Source organism: Gopherus flavomarginatus, chromosome 1, assembly GCF_025201925.1.
Source record: "Gopherus flavomarginatus isolate rGopFla2 chromosome 1, rGopFla2.mat.asm, whole genome shotgun sequence".
NCBI classification, from domain to species: domain Eukaryota; kingdom Metazoa; phylum Chordata; order Testudines; family Testudinidae; genus Gopherus; species Gopherus flavomarginatus.
The window spans coordinates 195,812,667-195,829,236 of record NC_066617.1 but is presented as its reverse complement, the minus strand read 5'-3'; positions in this window follow the sequence as shown (position 1 = coordinate 195,829,236).

Here is a 16,570-nt window from a genome sequence, read left to right as displayed (position 1 = left end):
TTTTTCAAAGGAGCCTAAATCTCATGGGATTTGGTTGCCTAGCTACCTTAGGATGCTTTCAAAATCTGTGATAATGTAGGAAGATGAAAAATGAGATAGGGTGCCCTAGTGTCTAGCACACTGTTCTGGGATTCAAGAAACCTAGATTCTGCTCTAAATGGTATTTGTAAATATGTGGCTATATGCTTAAATTAATCTCCATCTTTAATTGTTTTATTTCCCTACCAATTGATTAAGTATAAAGTTGATCCTCGGTCATCTAGAATCCAAATTCAAAGTCCTCCTTTTTTCCGCTTTTAAAAATAGCTGCTCTGGAACAGTTTCCTATCCATCCACACCCAAAACTCCCATTGAATGATATTATCAGACTTGTATGTATTTAACAATGAATGGATTGGAACTACACTGTCCTACATTTCTTCCCATCTGTGGAGACATTAATCATTATGCAAGATGGAGTTCTAAAAATATTTGGAAAATGTCTAAGAAAATTTCATCTTTCCTTGTTGATTTTGGAATGCATTGACATTATCTGTGAATTCCTTAACCAAACCCTGTGATTATGTCACTTGACCCCACAGGATTAAGTCATGTATTTTTTTCTTCAATAACTATTACTGCCTGAAACATCCTGTGACTTACTATCCATTTTTAGTGACGTGAAAGCAAGGTAGTTAAGTGTTTGTCTCCGCTTGCTCCTTATTTCCTGCCCTTCCATATTAAATAGAAGACCTTTACTTTCTATAGTTATAGTCTTGCATCTCATGTACTTTATACATTCAGCAAATACACGACATCATTTTTTTACTAATAGTTTTTTAGCTCAGAGTGAATGTTTGCATTTGAGTTAGTTCCTAAAATGATGACTCTCAATACAAGTGGAAAGACATCTCTGAGCAATGTGGATTTTGTGCTCTCAGAACTCCGAATGTAAGAAACTATGTCTTGTGCAGCTAATCCCAGATGTGTCCTCATCTTAAAGGGTTTGACAAATAACAGCCTCATTTCACTTGATAGTTCCTACCCATATTGTGACTGGCTGCATATCATCTGATCGGATTTCTGCCAGGTTTGTAAGGTTAAGTCAGTGTGTACAGTATTTGATGTATTTTTACTGTTTCAATTCGCTCTTGATGTACGCTGTTATAACCTTTTGTATACTGGTCTGAGAGGAACTTCACAATTCCATGAAGTGTCTTGATACCTTATTACCTAATGTACAATTAAGCCATTTTCCATAACTCTTGGTAACATTTACTATTTTCAGAAAACCTTTACATTCAAAACATAATGCAAGTGACCCTTCTGATAGACAAAATTAGACGCTGCAGGCATGCAGACTGTACTATTTGAATTTGTTCATATTTTATCATTATCTGGGATATCATTTGATGTGTGATAGTTTATGTTAATATCAGGTCTGCTATGTCATGGTGATTTGGTGATGTTGAACATTTTTTTCATAAGAAACATTGTGCATTATATACCTTGTTTGTTTAAGTGAATTTTGTGACCTGCATATGCATCTTACATTGCCTCATGCTCCAGATAAGGTTGTAAGAGACCATGTGGGACATTGCACCGCAGTTCCCTCTTACCACCGTATGGTCAGCATCTTCTCTCCCTGTGCTTGTAGCTTCTATAAGAGCAATCATCCATTGTATTTAGTTAGTTAAATTGTCTTCTTATTTGTGAATGTAGCTGGGCCCATTCTGACTTCATCAGGGGACTATGCCCCATGTCCCATGGTTTAAGAATTATGCTTCATGCCCTCATTTGTTCTTGATGAGCAACAAGCACAGCCACTGCCTCTACTGCTTGGGGGAAGTGCATCTAGCAGTATATTGTGATAGCTGCAGGTCCTTTTCATCATGGTTCCATGAGGCTTGTCTCCTGCACCTCTGCAAATTCCTCATGGAGGAAATACTCCAGCACTATGTAGCGTCTGATCCTGGACTGACAGAACTAGTGGTGCACTGCCCTTTGCTAGCGGTGAATGCCCTACTATCTACCTCCCACCCAGATCCGGCAGCATCGCCAAAGCACAACAAGGGCAAGAAAGAGAGCTGCAAGCTCTACCATCTGATGATCACTGGACTACAAGCACCAGCGGCCCCACTGATGGCGGAGGCCTCTTCAGACCTGATAGGCTTTTCTGTGGAAGAGCTGTCGTTCTCCCTGGAGTCCCAGAGGAGCTTGGACTTCTGGGTGCATCAGCTGCACTATGGGGGCTACCCCCAGTCCTGCTGCAGTGGTACACTTATTCCTGGTGCGGGGTCTGTCCCACTGCTCGTACCCACCTCCACCAGCCTTACACCACTCCATCCATGCCCCTGTGCTGGAACCCTCCAGCTCAGACACAGAGGCAGACCTGATGGCATCATCCTCTCCAGATGAAACACTGATTTTCTCCAAGTCTGTCATCTCCTGATGATCATCAACGGAAAGGTATGGCACAGCACTCCTGTCCCTACTGCCTCCCTAGCTGGTTGGGGTGCACACCTAGATGGCCATGCCGTGCAAGTGATGTGGACTCCACTGGAGGCACACATGCACATCAACATCTTGGAGCTGCATGCAGTCTGCCTGGCTTGCTGCACGTTCCTGCCTCTTCTCTGCGATCAACACATCCAGACACTCTCGGACAATACTGCAGGAGACCATCTGCCTCTGGAACTGGTGTATATGCCACAACATCACGCCCATATGGCGTAACTTCCAGGGATGCAGACCTTCCTGGAGGATGCACTCAGCCAGACCTGGTACCTCAACCATGAGTGGGAGCTCCATGGCCCGACTGCTATCAGGGGTTTTCAGAACCCCCAACAGGAACAACTTAACTATTTCACTCCAGATTGTGTAAGGAATAAATCAACAGGAACACAACAGTTCTGTCTGATAAGATTCATGCAAGTAAACATACTCTGTCTAAAACTACAATTTATTAGATTTAGGCAAACACAAACTTGAGCCATAGGTTTAGAACATACCAGATATTTACCTAACATCTGGAATGGTATTGAGTAATTAACACAGAGCTGGCCTTACCTGAGGTGAACTGAGGCGGCCACCACAGGTACCAGACTGAGGGGGGACACCACTAGGAACCAGTGTAGAAAATTGTGTCTGCTGCTGGTACATCTGTATTCTCTCTGCTCTAGATGCACAGAGATGGTGGAGTGCTGTGCTGGAGGAAGGAGGACACAAGAGACATAACAGACAGGTAGGAGAAATGGTGAGAGGGAATAACAGAAAGCAGCAGGGAGTTGCGGGAAGCGAGAGGAGGAGGAACCTCTTATGTACCTCTCTAGCACCCGCAGGAGTCTGGACTGATTAACACTACCTTTTCAGGGAGCTTCCTGTTTCCTGCTGCTTCCCTGAACCCACTTGAGGAAAACAGGCAGTCAACTGAAGTAGTAGGAGCCAATTAGACCCATAAGATGCTGATATCTTCCCTCACTGCCTGCTTATTTGTCCCCTTCAACTGAGTGTTGAGAGCCACTGTAGCCACAGAACAGCTGGCACAGAACAGCAGTCATGAGTGAAAGAAGAAAATGCCCCTCTGGGGCAGCATTCAGAAAAAGAAAGAAAGCAAAGGTAGGTTTTCTATCTAAGCAAGAAGGAGTTCTCCTGAGATACATAGACACAAATGTTCACAGTGAGCCTTCCGGCCCCAGTGAGGATCTGAGTGGTGAGGAGATGCCTGACCTTCCAGTTAGTCAGTGTGCAGGTGACCTGGCAGCTACTCCAGCATCCGTATCTCCATCTCAAATGGATGTAACCATGCACGTTCCTGCAGAAAAGTGTAGATCAGAGAAGTGTGTGGTGGAAGTGCAAGAAACAGCTGCTGCCAAGTTTAGTTTCTTAAGTCTAGACGATCCAGGACTGTGGATCCACTTGAGCAGTAACCTGAGGGACTTCCTTGTACTGCATGGGCCACAGCAAGTGAAAAACTTCATGTTCCCCAAAGACAATGAAAATAGAAGTTTCCTTCCAACACAGTACTGGTATGAAATCCCCAGTGGTGATGAAGTGGAGAAGCTATGGCTTATGTACTCAAAAACCCAGAATGCTGTATACTGTTTCTGTTGCAAACTCTTCCAGTCTAATGTCCCCGTCACGTTGGGTTCTACAGGAACAAAGGACTGGAAAAATCTGGCATGCCATGAGAAGGCAGCAAACCACCAGAGAGCATTCCATAGGTGGAAAGAGCTTGAAGTGAGACTAAGGTTAAAGGCCGCCATAGATGATCAGCATCAAGAGAAGATTGCATCAGAGTCTCTTTACTGGCAAAATGTTCTGAAAAGGCTCATTGCCATTGTGAGAATGCTTGCTACCCAAAACCTAGCACTGCATGGCACTTCAAATCAGCTGTATGTGCCAAACAATGGAAACTTCCTTAAAATTGTGGAGCTGATGGCTGAGTTGGATGCTCTACCCCAGGAGCATCTAAGAAGACTCACCACCCAAGAAATGTACACACACCATTACCATGGAAAAACAATTCAAAATGAGATCATATTGGCAAAAAAGTCAAGGAGAAGATTGTGGCAGATCTGAAGTCAGCAAGATATTACTCTGTTATTCTGGACTGCACACCTGACATCAACCATACGGAACAAATGACTTTAATGGTGCATTTTGTAACAACAACAGAACCTAGTGAAAATGTCCCTACAATGGTGACTGTCAGAGAGCATTTTCTAGAATTTATTGACACTGATGATACTACAGAAGCTGGTATGACAAATGTGCTTCTTAAAAAGCTGGAAGATACAGGATTTGCGATAGCTGGCATGAGAGGTCAGGGCTACGATAATGGTGCCAACATGAGAGGAAAGAACAGAGGAGTGCAGTCATGGATCAGAGAGTTAAACCCTCAAACTTCTTTTTTGTCCCATGCAATTCTATTTAATTGAACTTGTTGGTCAGTGATGCAGCATTAGCTTGCGGAAAGGCTGCTGAATTTTTTAATGTAATCCAAAGAATCTATGTATTTTTCTCTGCATCAACTCACCGATGGCAAATTTTGAAGCAACATCTAGGAACATCCTCTCTGACACTGAGTGTCACACAATGGGAAAGTCGAGTGGAGGTGATAAAGCCTATCAAACACCAAACTGGGAAGATAGATGATACCATAGTTGCCATTATGGAGGATAATGCTATGACAGGAACTGTTCGTGGGAGAGCAGTGGCAGAGGGAAATGGAATCACCAGAAACATACATAACTTCAAATTTCTGTGTGGCTTAGTGTTGTGGCATGACATACTGTTTGAAATAAATGTTGTAAGCAAGAGACTCCAAGGTGTTGACCTTGATATATCTGGAGCAATGGAACAACCAGACAAAGCAAGGTCATAGCTACAGTCTTACCGGTCAATAAGGGATTTCTAAATGTTCTGAAATGTGCACAGAAGTTGGCAGAGGGGTTGGAGCCTGTATCGTAGAACTTGGCTGTAGACAATGGATCATGTGGTGTGATCTGAGTGAAAGCTGGAGGCATGTAGATAAGTATAGTGATAAGTAGGTTTCTGGTATAGGGTGGTGTTTATGTGACTTGTGATTATATCTTAGAGCTTGGTTGTGGACATTTGCTCCAACCCCTCAGACAGAGACAAACACCTACAAGATCTCTATCATGCATTCTTACAACTACAATACCCACCTACTGAAGTGAAGAAACAGATTGACAGAGCAAGAAGAGTATCCAGAAGTCACGTACTAAAGGACAGACCCAACAAAGAAAGTAACAGAACACCACTAGCCATCACCTTCAGTCCCCAACTAAAACCTCTCCAGCGTATCATCAAGGATCTACAACCTATCCTGAAGGATGATTCATCACTCTCACAGATCTTGGGAGACAGGCCAGTCCTTGCTTACTTAAATCCCCCTCAACCTGAAGCAAATACTCGCCAGCAACCACAGACCACACAACAAAAACACTAACCCAGGAACCTATCCTTGCAACAAAGCCTGTTGCCAACTCTGTCCACATATCTATTCAAGGGGACACCATCATAGGACCTAATCACATCAGTCACACTATCAGAGGCTTGTTCACCTGCACATCTACCAATGTGATATATGCCATCATGTGCCAGCAATGTCCCTCTGCCATGTGCATTGGCCAGACTGGACAGTCTCTATGTAAAAGAATAAATGGACACAAATCAGACGTCAAGAATTATAACATTCAAAAACCTGTCGGAGAACACTTCAATCTCCCTGGTCACTCAATTACAGACCTAAAAGTTGCAATATTACAACAAAAATCTTCAAAAAAAAAGACTCCAAGGAGAGACTGCTGAATTGGAATTAATTTGCAAAATGGACACCATTAAATTAGTTTTGAATAAAGACTGGGAGCAGATGGGTCATTACGCAAAGTAAAACTTTTTCCCCATGTTAATTTCCCCCCAATATCCCTCACCATTCCTCACAACTTCTTGTCAACTGCTGCAAATGGACCATTTTGGTTACCACTACAAAACATTTTTTTCTCTCCTGCTGGTAATAGCTCACCTTAACTGATCACTGTCGTTAGAGTGTGTATGGTAACACCCATTGTTTCATGTTCTCTGTGTGTGTATACATATACATCTCTTCCTGCTGTATTTTCCACTGCACACATCCGATGAAATAAGCTTTCGTGGGCTACAGCGCATGTTCAAATAAATTTGTTCGTCTCTAAGGGTACGTCTACATTACGGGATTATTCCGATTTTACATAAACCAGTTTTATAAAACAGATTGTATAAAGTTGAGTGCATGCAGCCACACTAGGGACATTAATTTGACGGTGTGCGTCCGTGGTCCGAGGCTAGCATTGATTTCTGGAGCGTTGCACTGTGAGTAGCTATCCCGTAGCTATCCCATAGTTCCCGCAGTGTCCCCTGCCCCTTGGAATTCTGGGTTGAGATCCCAGTGCCTGATGGGGCAAAAATCATTGTCATGGGGGTTCTGGGTACAGCCTCACTCCTCCCTTCGTGAAAGCAGCAGACAACCATTTCACTCCTTTTTTTCCTGGGTGAACTGTGCAAACGCCATAGCACAGCAAGCATGGACCCTGCTCAGATCAATACTGCAATAGTGGACGTTGTAAACACCTTGCGCATTCTCGTGCAGTCTATGCTGAACCGGGACCTGCAAAGCCAGGTGAGGAGGAGGCAGCGGCTACGGCAGCGCGGCGACGAGAGTGATGAGGACATGGACACAGAATTATCTCAAACCGCGGGCCCCTGCGCTTTGGAGATCCTGCTGGTAATGGGACAGGTTCTAGCCATTGAACAAGGATTTTTGGGCCCGGGAAACAAGCACAGACTGGTGGGACCGCATAGTTTTGCAGGTGTGGGACGATTCCCAGTGGCTGCGAAACTTTCGCATGCGTAAGGGCACTTTAATGGAACTTTGTGATTTGCTTTCCCCTGCCCTGAAACCAAGATGAGATGCAGCCCTCACAGTCGAGAAGCGAGTGGCAATAGCCCTCTGGAAGCTTACAACGCCAGACAGCTACCAGTCAGATGGGAATCAATTTGGAGTGGGAAAATCTACTGTGGGGGCTGCTGTGATGCAAGTAGCCAAAGCAATCATTAAGCTGCTGCTACGAAAGGTTGTAACTCTGAGAAACGTGCAGGTCATAGTAGATAGCTTTGCTACAATGGGATTCCCTAACTGTAGGGAGGCGATAGATGGAACCCATATCCCTATCTTGGCACCAGAGCACCAGGGCACCCAGTACATAAACCGCAAGGGGTACTTCTCAGTGGTGCTGCAAACACTGGTGGATCACAAAGAACATTTCACCAACATCCACGTGGGATGGCCAGGAAGGGTTCATGATGCTCGCGTCTTCAGAAGCACTGCTCTGCTTAAACTGCTGCAGCAAGGAAATTACTTCCCAGACCAGAAAATAACAGTTGGGGATGTTGAAATGCCTGTCGTTATCCTGGGTGACCCAGCCTACCCCTTGATGCCATGGCTCATGAAGCCATACACAGGCAGCCTGGACAGTGGTCAGGAGCTGTTCAACTACAGGCTGAGCAAGTGCAGGATGGTGGAAGAATGTGCATTTGGCCGTTTAAAGGTGCGCTGGCGCACATTACTGACTCGCTCAGACCTCAGCCAAACCAATGTCCCCTTTGTTATTGCTGCTTGCTGTGTGCTCCACAATCTCTGTGAGAGTAAGGGGGAGACCTTTATGGCAGGGTTTGAGGCTGAGGCAAATCACCTGGCTGCTGATTACGCACAGCCAGACACCAGGGTGATTAGAAGAGCACACCAGGAAGCGGTGCGCATCAGAGAAGCTTTGAAAACGAGTTTCATCACGGGCCAGGGTACAGTGTGACTGCTGTGTTTGTTTCCCCTTCATGAACCCCCTCCCCTTTACTGACTCCTTCCCTGTAAGCAACCCACCCTCCCCCTTCGATTACAGCTTGCTTAAGGAAATAAAGTCTCTATCATTTGAAAATCATGTATTCCTTATTAAAAAGTAATTATAAAAAGAGGCAGAGAACTGACAAGGTATCCTGGGTGTGGTTTGGGAGGAGGATAGGAGGGAAGGAAAAGGCCATTAAACACATTTCAATGTAATGACAGCCTTTTGGTTGGACTGTCCAAGGGGGTGGAGTGCGCGGGTGCACGAAGCCTTCCCCCACGCGTTCTTACACATCTGGGTGAGGAAGATATGGAACATGGTGAGTGGTGAGGGTGGTTACACAAGGGCTGCAGCAGCACTCTGTGACCCTGCTGCTCTTCCTGAAGATCCACCAGACGTCGGAAGATATCAGTTTGATCACACAGCAGCTCCAGCGTTGCATCCCGCCACCGCTGATCTTCCTGCCTACACCTCTGATCTTCCTGCCACCACCTCTCATCTTGAGCGGCTCTCCTATCCTCACGTTGGTCCCTCCTGTCCTCGCATTCATTGGCATCTTTCCTGTACTTTGCTACCACTTTCTTCCAGTCATTCAGATGAGCTTTTTCGTTGCGGGTTACTTCCATGATTTCCAAGAACATTTCATCTCACGTCTTCTTTTTCCTCCGCCTTATCTGAGAAAGTCTTAGGGATGGAGTAGGGAGGCTTGAAAAATGTGCAGCTGCATGAGGGAGGGAAAAAAGGGAGAGAAGTATTTTAAAAGATACATTTTACAGAACAATGGTTAAACTCTTTCACAGTGAACAACACTATTCATCTTACATAGCACATATGATTTCACTACAAGGTCGCATTTTGCATCTTAATATTGAGTGCCTGCTGCTCTGGTGTTACAGATCTCACAGACGCAGGTCCGGGCATCAAAATTCAGCTTGTATGCAGCCATGGTAAGCCATTGTCTTTTGGCTTCTCCAGCCTTCATATACACAGTGCCCTCTGATGCTTCTTTCCTGTTAACATGCAGCAGCAGAAGCCAACCCCCCCATCCAATTCTCTAGGATGATTGCTTTACCCCTCCCCGCACCGCATGGCTGGTATCATGGAAGATCATTGCTAATCACCCCTCTTTCCGCCCCCCACCGCGTGGCTGGTAGCTGGGAAGATTCCTGCTAGCCAAACGCAAAAAAGCTCAGCGCTATCCTTCGTCCCCTCCCCTCGCTTGGCTACGTTCAAGGAAGGATTTCTTTTAAGCAACAGCCCAGTAGGAAAATGGCCATCTCTGTCCCCTTAATTAAATTCCTGAATTTCAACCAGGTTACCATGAATGATAGCACTCTGCTGAGGACAACAGAGAGAGATAAAGAACAGATGTTTCTTGAATGCCAGCAATCACCGGGACCATACACAGCTATGCTTTGTCATGCAATGATACCCGATTGCTTGCTACATGCATGGCGTGGTAAAGTGTCCTAACTTGGTGGACAGAACAAAGCTGCCTTGCCCAGAAACCTTCTGCAAAGGCTTTTGGAGTACCTCCAGGAGTGCTTCATGGAGATGTCCCTGGAGGATTTCCGTTCCATCCCCAGACATGTTAACAAACTTTTCCAGTAACTTTACTGGCCGCGAATGCATCCCAAGCCCTCATGGCAAATCAATCATTAAAAAAAGCTTGCTTTTAAACCATGTTTTATATTTACAAAGGTACACTCACCAGAGGTCGCTTGCATGGCTTCACTGTCTGGGCTACTGGCTTGGGAGGGCTGGGAGGGTAATTCCGTCTGGGTCACAAAAAGCTCCTGGCTGTTGGGGCTAATAGAGTGCTGTGTGCTCGCTGCAAGGTCATCCTCCTCTTCCTCTTCCTCCTCCTCATCTTCCCCCTTCGCAGAATCCTCAGCCATGGTTGAGATTACAACCCCCACCTCGGAATCCACGGACAGGGGTGGGGTAGTGGTGGCGCAGCCCCCTAAAATTGCATACAACTCAGCGTAGAAGCGGCATGTTTTCTGCCCTGACCTGGACCTTCCGTTTGCTGCTTTGGTTTTCTGGTAGGCTTATCTGAGCTCCTTAACTTTCACTCTGCACTGCATTAAGTCCCTGGGGTGGCCTTTTTCCATCATAGCCTTGGAAATTTTTTCAAATATTTTTTCATTTCGTCTTTTGGAACAGAGTTCTCTTAGCACTGAATCCTCTCCCTATATAGCGATCAGATCCAGTACCTCCCATGCGGTCCATGCTGGAGCTCTTTTTTGATTCTCAGGAGACTGCATTGCTACCTGTGCTGATGAGCTCTGTGTGGTCACCTGTGTTGATCGCAGCTCCACGCTGGCCAAACAGGAAATGAAATTCAAAAGTTCGTGGGGCTTTTCCTGTATACCTGGCCAGTGCATCTGAGTACAGATTGCTGTCCAGAGCAGTCACAGTGGTGCACTGTGGGATACCACCCGGAGGCCAATACCGTCGATTTGCAGCCACACTAACCCTAATCCGATATGGTAATACCGATTTTAGCGCTACTCCTCTCGTTGGGGGGGAGTACAGAAACCGATGTAAAGAGCCCTTTATATCGATATAAAGGGCCTCGTAGTGTGGACGGGTGTGGCGTTAAATCGGTTTAACGCTGCTTAAATCGGTTTAAACGGTAGTGTAGACCAGGCCTAAGGTGCCACAAGTACTCCTGTTCTTTTTGCAGATACAGACTAACACGGCTGCTCTAAGTACTGAGCACTCTCTATTTCCACTGGGCCAGAATGTAATATTCCCCTTACACTGAACAGTACCTTACACTACACATAGTCCTGTTGATTTTAGTGGGACTACTTGTATAGAAAGGTTCTACTCAGAGATACAGCATGGCTCAGAGGTTAGTTCATTAGTCTAGGACTTGAGAGACTGGGATTCAAGTTCCTGTTCTGCTACAACCTTCTTGTGTGATGTTGGGAAATCATTTTGCCTCTCTGGCTGAGTTCTCTGTCTGTAAAATGGGGATGATAATACTTTCCTAGCTCACCAGGGTGTTGTGAGGATAAGTACATTAAAGATTATGAGATAGTCAGATAGTATGGTGATGGAGGCAACATAATTACCTTACACGGTGTGACTAAAGGTATCAATATTTAGTTAGTGGGATACAGAGGCTACTCAACAGCTAAAAGTGATGGGCCTTGAAAGTGGACATCCAAATCCCATTACCAATCCAAATTCCAAGAGCCACTCTGTCCCTCCGTTATAATTTTAACTACATGAGTTTATGGGGAAAATATTAATCCTGAGATTTACTAAGACACGTTTTTGCAAATGTATTTAGAGGAAAAGATTTCTGAAAGTGCCAGTTTACTCCTGCTCAAGTTGGTTATATTTTTTATATATTGTTGTTTAACCTAACAGGCTTGAAACACATTGATATAGATGAACTGGCTCTTTGTAATGTATCTATTCAACAATACTCTGCATTTTCTATACAAGATAAATATTGATGAAATAAACAGTACTTTGTAGTCTACTATGTGCAGATTTCTCTGAAATTTTAATGGCATGTGGAAGCAATGAAGTAGTCAAAGGTCTCAATGTTACTATATCTCCTAATGTCATAAATATCTTGAAATTATAAAGGAAAACAAATATCTTCTTGTTCTGATCTCTTTAATTTGAAGGATGAAACCGGCGGGGAAAAAAAAAGATTTTGTGTAGAGAGAAAGTAAAACCACAGTGTGAGTGCTTTCTGTTCAGTCACCAGGGAAAATTTTCGTACAGGGCCTGATTCTCCATCCCTTACTCAGCCAAAGGGAGTTAGACAACTAATGGTTATCCGAAGAGACCGTGCTAATTCAAATTTAGATTTTTTTAAAACAAGCTGGTATGGAATTTAAGTTCAAGAGAAATGTTTCCTTCGTTTCTGTTTTAAATAAATAAATGCAGCTACTTTTAAATGGACAAGCAATTCCTCTGCAGTATAAGAAGCTCAGACGTTGCAGTGCTAAGAACATGACAGTGAAACTATCTGAGGTCCTGGTCTTGCAAACACTTCTTCGTATGAGTGGATAGCACTTTCACGGATATCATTGGGAATATTCATATGCTTAAAATTAACTATGTTAGTGTTTGCTGGATCAGAGCCCTACTTTATTGTATTGCTCCCATTATCAATGCACAAACTGATTGTACGCTGTGATGGAGCAAGGCCAGATGGCTACGGTAAAGTAGTGAGGAACAGATATGTTAGCCCCAGGCTAAACAAATCCCTGGCCATATGATAACCAAATGGCAATTGCTCCAGGTTAATCAAGACACCTGGGGCCAATTAAGATCTTTCTAGAAGGCAGTGGAGATAGCTAGATTGGGACACCAGAAGCCAATCAAGGGCTGGCTGGAACTAGTTAAAAGCCTCCCAGTTAGTCAGTGAGGGGCATGTGTGAGGAGCTGGTAGCAAGAGGTGCAAGGAGCTGAGAGGGAGAGGGTGTGCTGCTGGAGGACTGAGGACTACAAGCATTATCAGACACTAGGAGGAAGGTCCTGTGTTGAGGATAAAGAGGGTATTTGGAGGAGGCCATGGGGAAGTAGCCCAGGGAGTTGTAGCTGTCATTCAGCTGTTACAGGAGGCACTATAGACAGCTGCGATCCATAGGGCCCTGGCTGGAACCTGGAGTAGAGGGCGGGCCTGGGTTACCCCCAAACCTTTCAACTCCTGAACAGACACAGGAGGAGTTGACCCAGACTGTGGGTTTCACCAGAGAGGAAGATCACTGAAGTGAGCAAATCCGCCAATAAGCACAGGACCCACCAAGGTAAAGGAGGAACTTTGTCACAACACATAGCACACACTGATAATGGCATAGCAGACACCTTTTTGATTTAATAATTTAAATATTAATTTAATTTTTTTTCATTATTCAAGCTAAGAGAAATGCAAAAGGTAAAATAGAGTTCTAAAATTTTCAGACTCAGTAATTAAAGGTTCTATTAAAGACACATTAAAGACATTTGTTTATAAGATTATTTTTTAGTTAAAAATGAAAGGTAAATCAAACTAAAACTGAGGATTCCTTATGTTTAGAATGTCTTAGTTAGATACATTTTCTAAAAGAATTTGAATATGGAAAGTTCTAAGTATTGTTACTTTATCAATATGTTCAAGCAATGACTTCTAAACAAGATGTTAGAAAAGGCTGCATTTTTTTTCTGTTATTAGCAAAGAAACAATTGAAGGAAAATAAACTGACAGTGACTGCTATCACATCAATAACTAAATAATTTGATTTGGCAATTGCAAGTCAGCTTTATTGGCTACACTTATTTTATTGCCATTTCACTAAATACAGTGGTAGACTTGTCTCTTGACACCACAGTATTTAGTTTGATTACTGACTTGAGGGTGTGGGAAAGTTTTCTGAGTCAATTTAATAGAGTATCATTCTGGAGGGAGGAATGGTTATTACAAGGGGGATTAAAAATCCACTCAGATGTGGAAGAGGGCACAGGTTTGGGAATGTTTTTTATCAAGGCAAATGGTGTACACAAAAATGGCCCGACACTTGGACACAAAAAAGGGTTGTGCGTAATATAAACTTCTAGGATTTTTCCTCATTCTAGCTGTGGTGGTGATTTGGGGATCGGAGCTGGCCAATAAAAGGGTGTGTTTCTGGTGCAACAACATGGCAGTGGTACAGGTTATCAATAGTCAAATTTCCAGATCTCCGAGAGTTATGAAGTTGGTAAGGGTGTTTGTTCTACAATGTTTAATCTTCAACATCTGTTTTTCTTCCAAGCATGTGCTGGGCATGGATAATGGCATAACAGATGCCTTATCTCGTTTCCAGTTTGACAGATTTCGTGAGTTTGCCCCAGTGGCTAGCAGTGAACCTGAGCAGATGCTGCTGGCTCTCTGGAACCTCAGAATATAATGTAGTTGGCGGAACTGAAATTTTGGCTCCATGTTTACAAGTTGTTTATTTTGTTTTCTCTTAAGGAGTCTTGTCAATTCAAAGATCCAGAGAGTTGGTCACCTATACAACCCTGCGTGGAGGATGGTTGTTGCAGTACCAGGTCAAGGACAATGCAGCTGCTGGTTCCCCTTGATGAGCACACATGGGACAATGTGTTCTTTCTCCCCAGTAGGGCTACTAGGCAAGAGGCCATTTGGAAATGTCTGGGAACCCAGCTAGATTGGTGGGGAGGCAGCCAAGCAAATTGCTGGCACCTCCTTGTGGCAGATGTCCAGTGCAGGTACTCCACAGGGAAGCCAGCCAGTGACCAGATAAATGGCCGGGTAAAGAACTTAAAAGGATAAAGGAACAGAATGGGGGAGGGAGTTAGGGACTCCTCTGATTGGTAAGGCAGGGAGCCAACTCCCACCTGTTCTCATAGCCCACCTTAACCCTCTTACGAGAGTGGTGGATGATAAGGTCCAATCCATGGTCGGCTGGGGGACCTGAATGGAAACAAAGGGGGGCTGGTGGAAGCCCAGGTTAATGATTTAAATAAACATGGATTTGCCTGCACTGTACGCTTTATCTGCTGGGTAGTACCAGACATCTATATAATAAAGTTATGGCCCGATTAAAATCCATAACAAGTGTCGCCTGTCCTTCTTGTGGTGTACCCAGACAATTAGTTTGATTACTGACTGAAGGAAATCTTTAGTGTGTTTTCTTAGCAATTTTGATTTAATAAACTTTCTTCCTTAACTAGTATTGCAAAGAATATTCCTTGAAGCCTGTAGTTAAGACTTCTTTTTAGCAATAGAATTTGTAAAGAATATTTTTGACATGGATAGTCTTATGATAGAAAATAAGAATCACTATTGGTATCGTTTTGTTGTGAACGCCACCTATATCCTATTTCCATCTCCTTCACTTTCAAGCTGTAAATACATATACAATCTACCCTAAGTGTGTCTTTCCTCCAGCTGCATTACTGTTATTTTTTCCCCAATCTTTCTTCATTTTATATCCTATGTCTAAAAATGCTAGAGTTCAATTCCAAAATATCCTGGCTATCAAATCTCATGTCTATCACTAGGTCAGTATAATTCTGTTATAGGGACAAAGCTGGAATATATAGATGTTTTTGCCATGCTAACATAAATGTTCTTAAGGTCAGGTAGGGAGAATCATTTGTCAATCACGTGTCTCAATGACTAGTTTACATTTATAAGAAGCTTTTATATTGTTCATGACAATAGTATAGCCTTTGCTTTTTTAGTTTTTCCTTTCTATAGTACACGATATTCTACCACTGAGCAATACATCAGTCTGTTTCAATCAGTGAACAGGAACAGGTGGGAGGGTCTCTCGATCACTTCTGAAACTTTTTAGTGTGAACAGAATGCAATCAAGAGGATTAACTCCAGATTCTAGCCTCTCCAACAGGTGCTGTGACTCATTCAGCACATTCTTGTAATTATGTGCTGTTAGTTCAGGTGCTACTATTCCCTTATGTAATTTGATTTCTTTGCTATAGTACAGAATATACAATGACTCACTTTTCCATTACCAATTGGTCTTTTTGTCCAAATCTTATCTCCAGGAGAATGTTTAATTGATCGGTGCTCTTTAGTTTGTTAGGTTTGTGTAATACAAATTATATGACATCCTGGCCTCCTCAGGTTCTGTGATTCACCCTCAGTAGTTTTGGGTATTATCGATGCTAACTCTCCCCTGTTGTCATAAACAGATAGCTAAGGGTTAATGTCTCTTCTGAAAAAAAAGTAACCTGAAGCAACTGACCAGAGGACCAATCAGGAAACAGGATTTTTACAACTCTGGGTGGAGGGAAGTTTGTGTCTGAGTTCTTTGTCTTCTGTCTGCCTCTCTTTCAGCTATGAGAAGGATTTTTCTATTTCCTGCTTTCTAATCTTCTGTTTCCCAGTTGTAAGTACAAAGAGATCAGATAGTGAGTTATATGGTTTTTTTCTTTTGTATTTACATGTCTATAGTTGCTGGAGTGCTTTAAATTGTATTCTTTTTAAATAAGGCTGTTTATTCAATATTCTTTTAAGCAATTGACCCTGTATTTGTCACCTTAATACAGATGACCATTTTTATGTATTTTTCTTTCTTTTTATATAAAGCTTTCTTTTTAAGACCTGTTGGAGTTTTTCTTTAGTGGGGAACTCCAGGGAAATTGAGTCTGTACTCACCAGGGAATTGGTGGGAGGAAGAAGTCAGGGGGAAACCTGTGTGTGTTAGATGTAC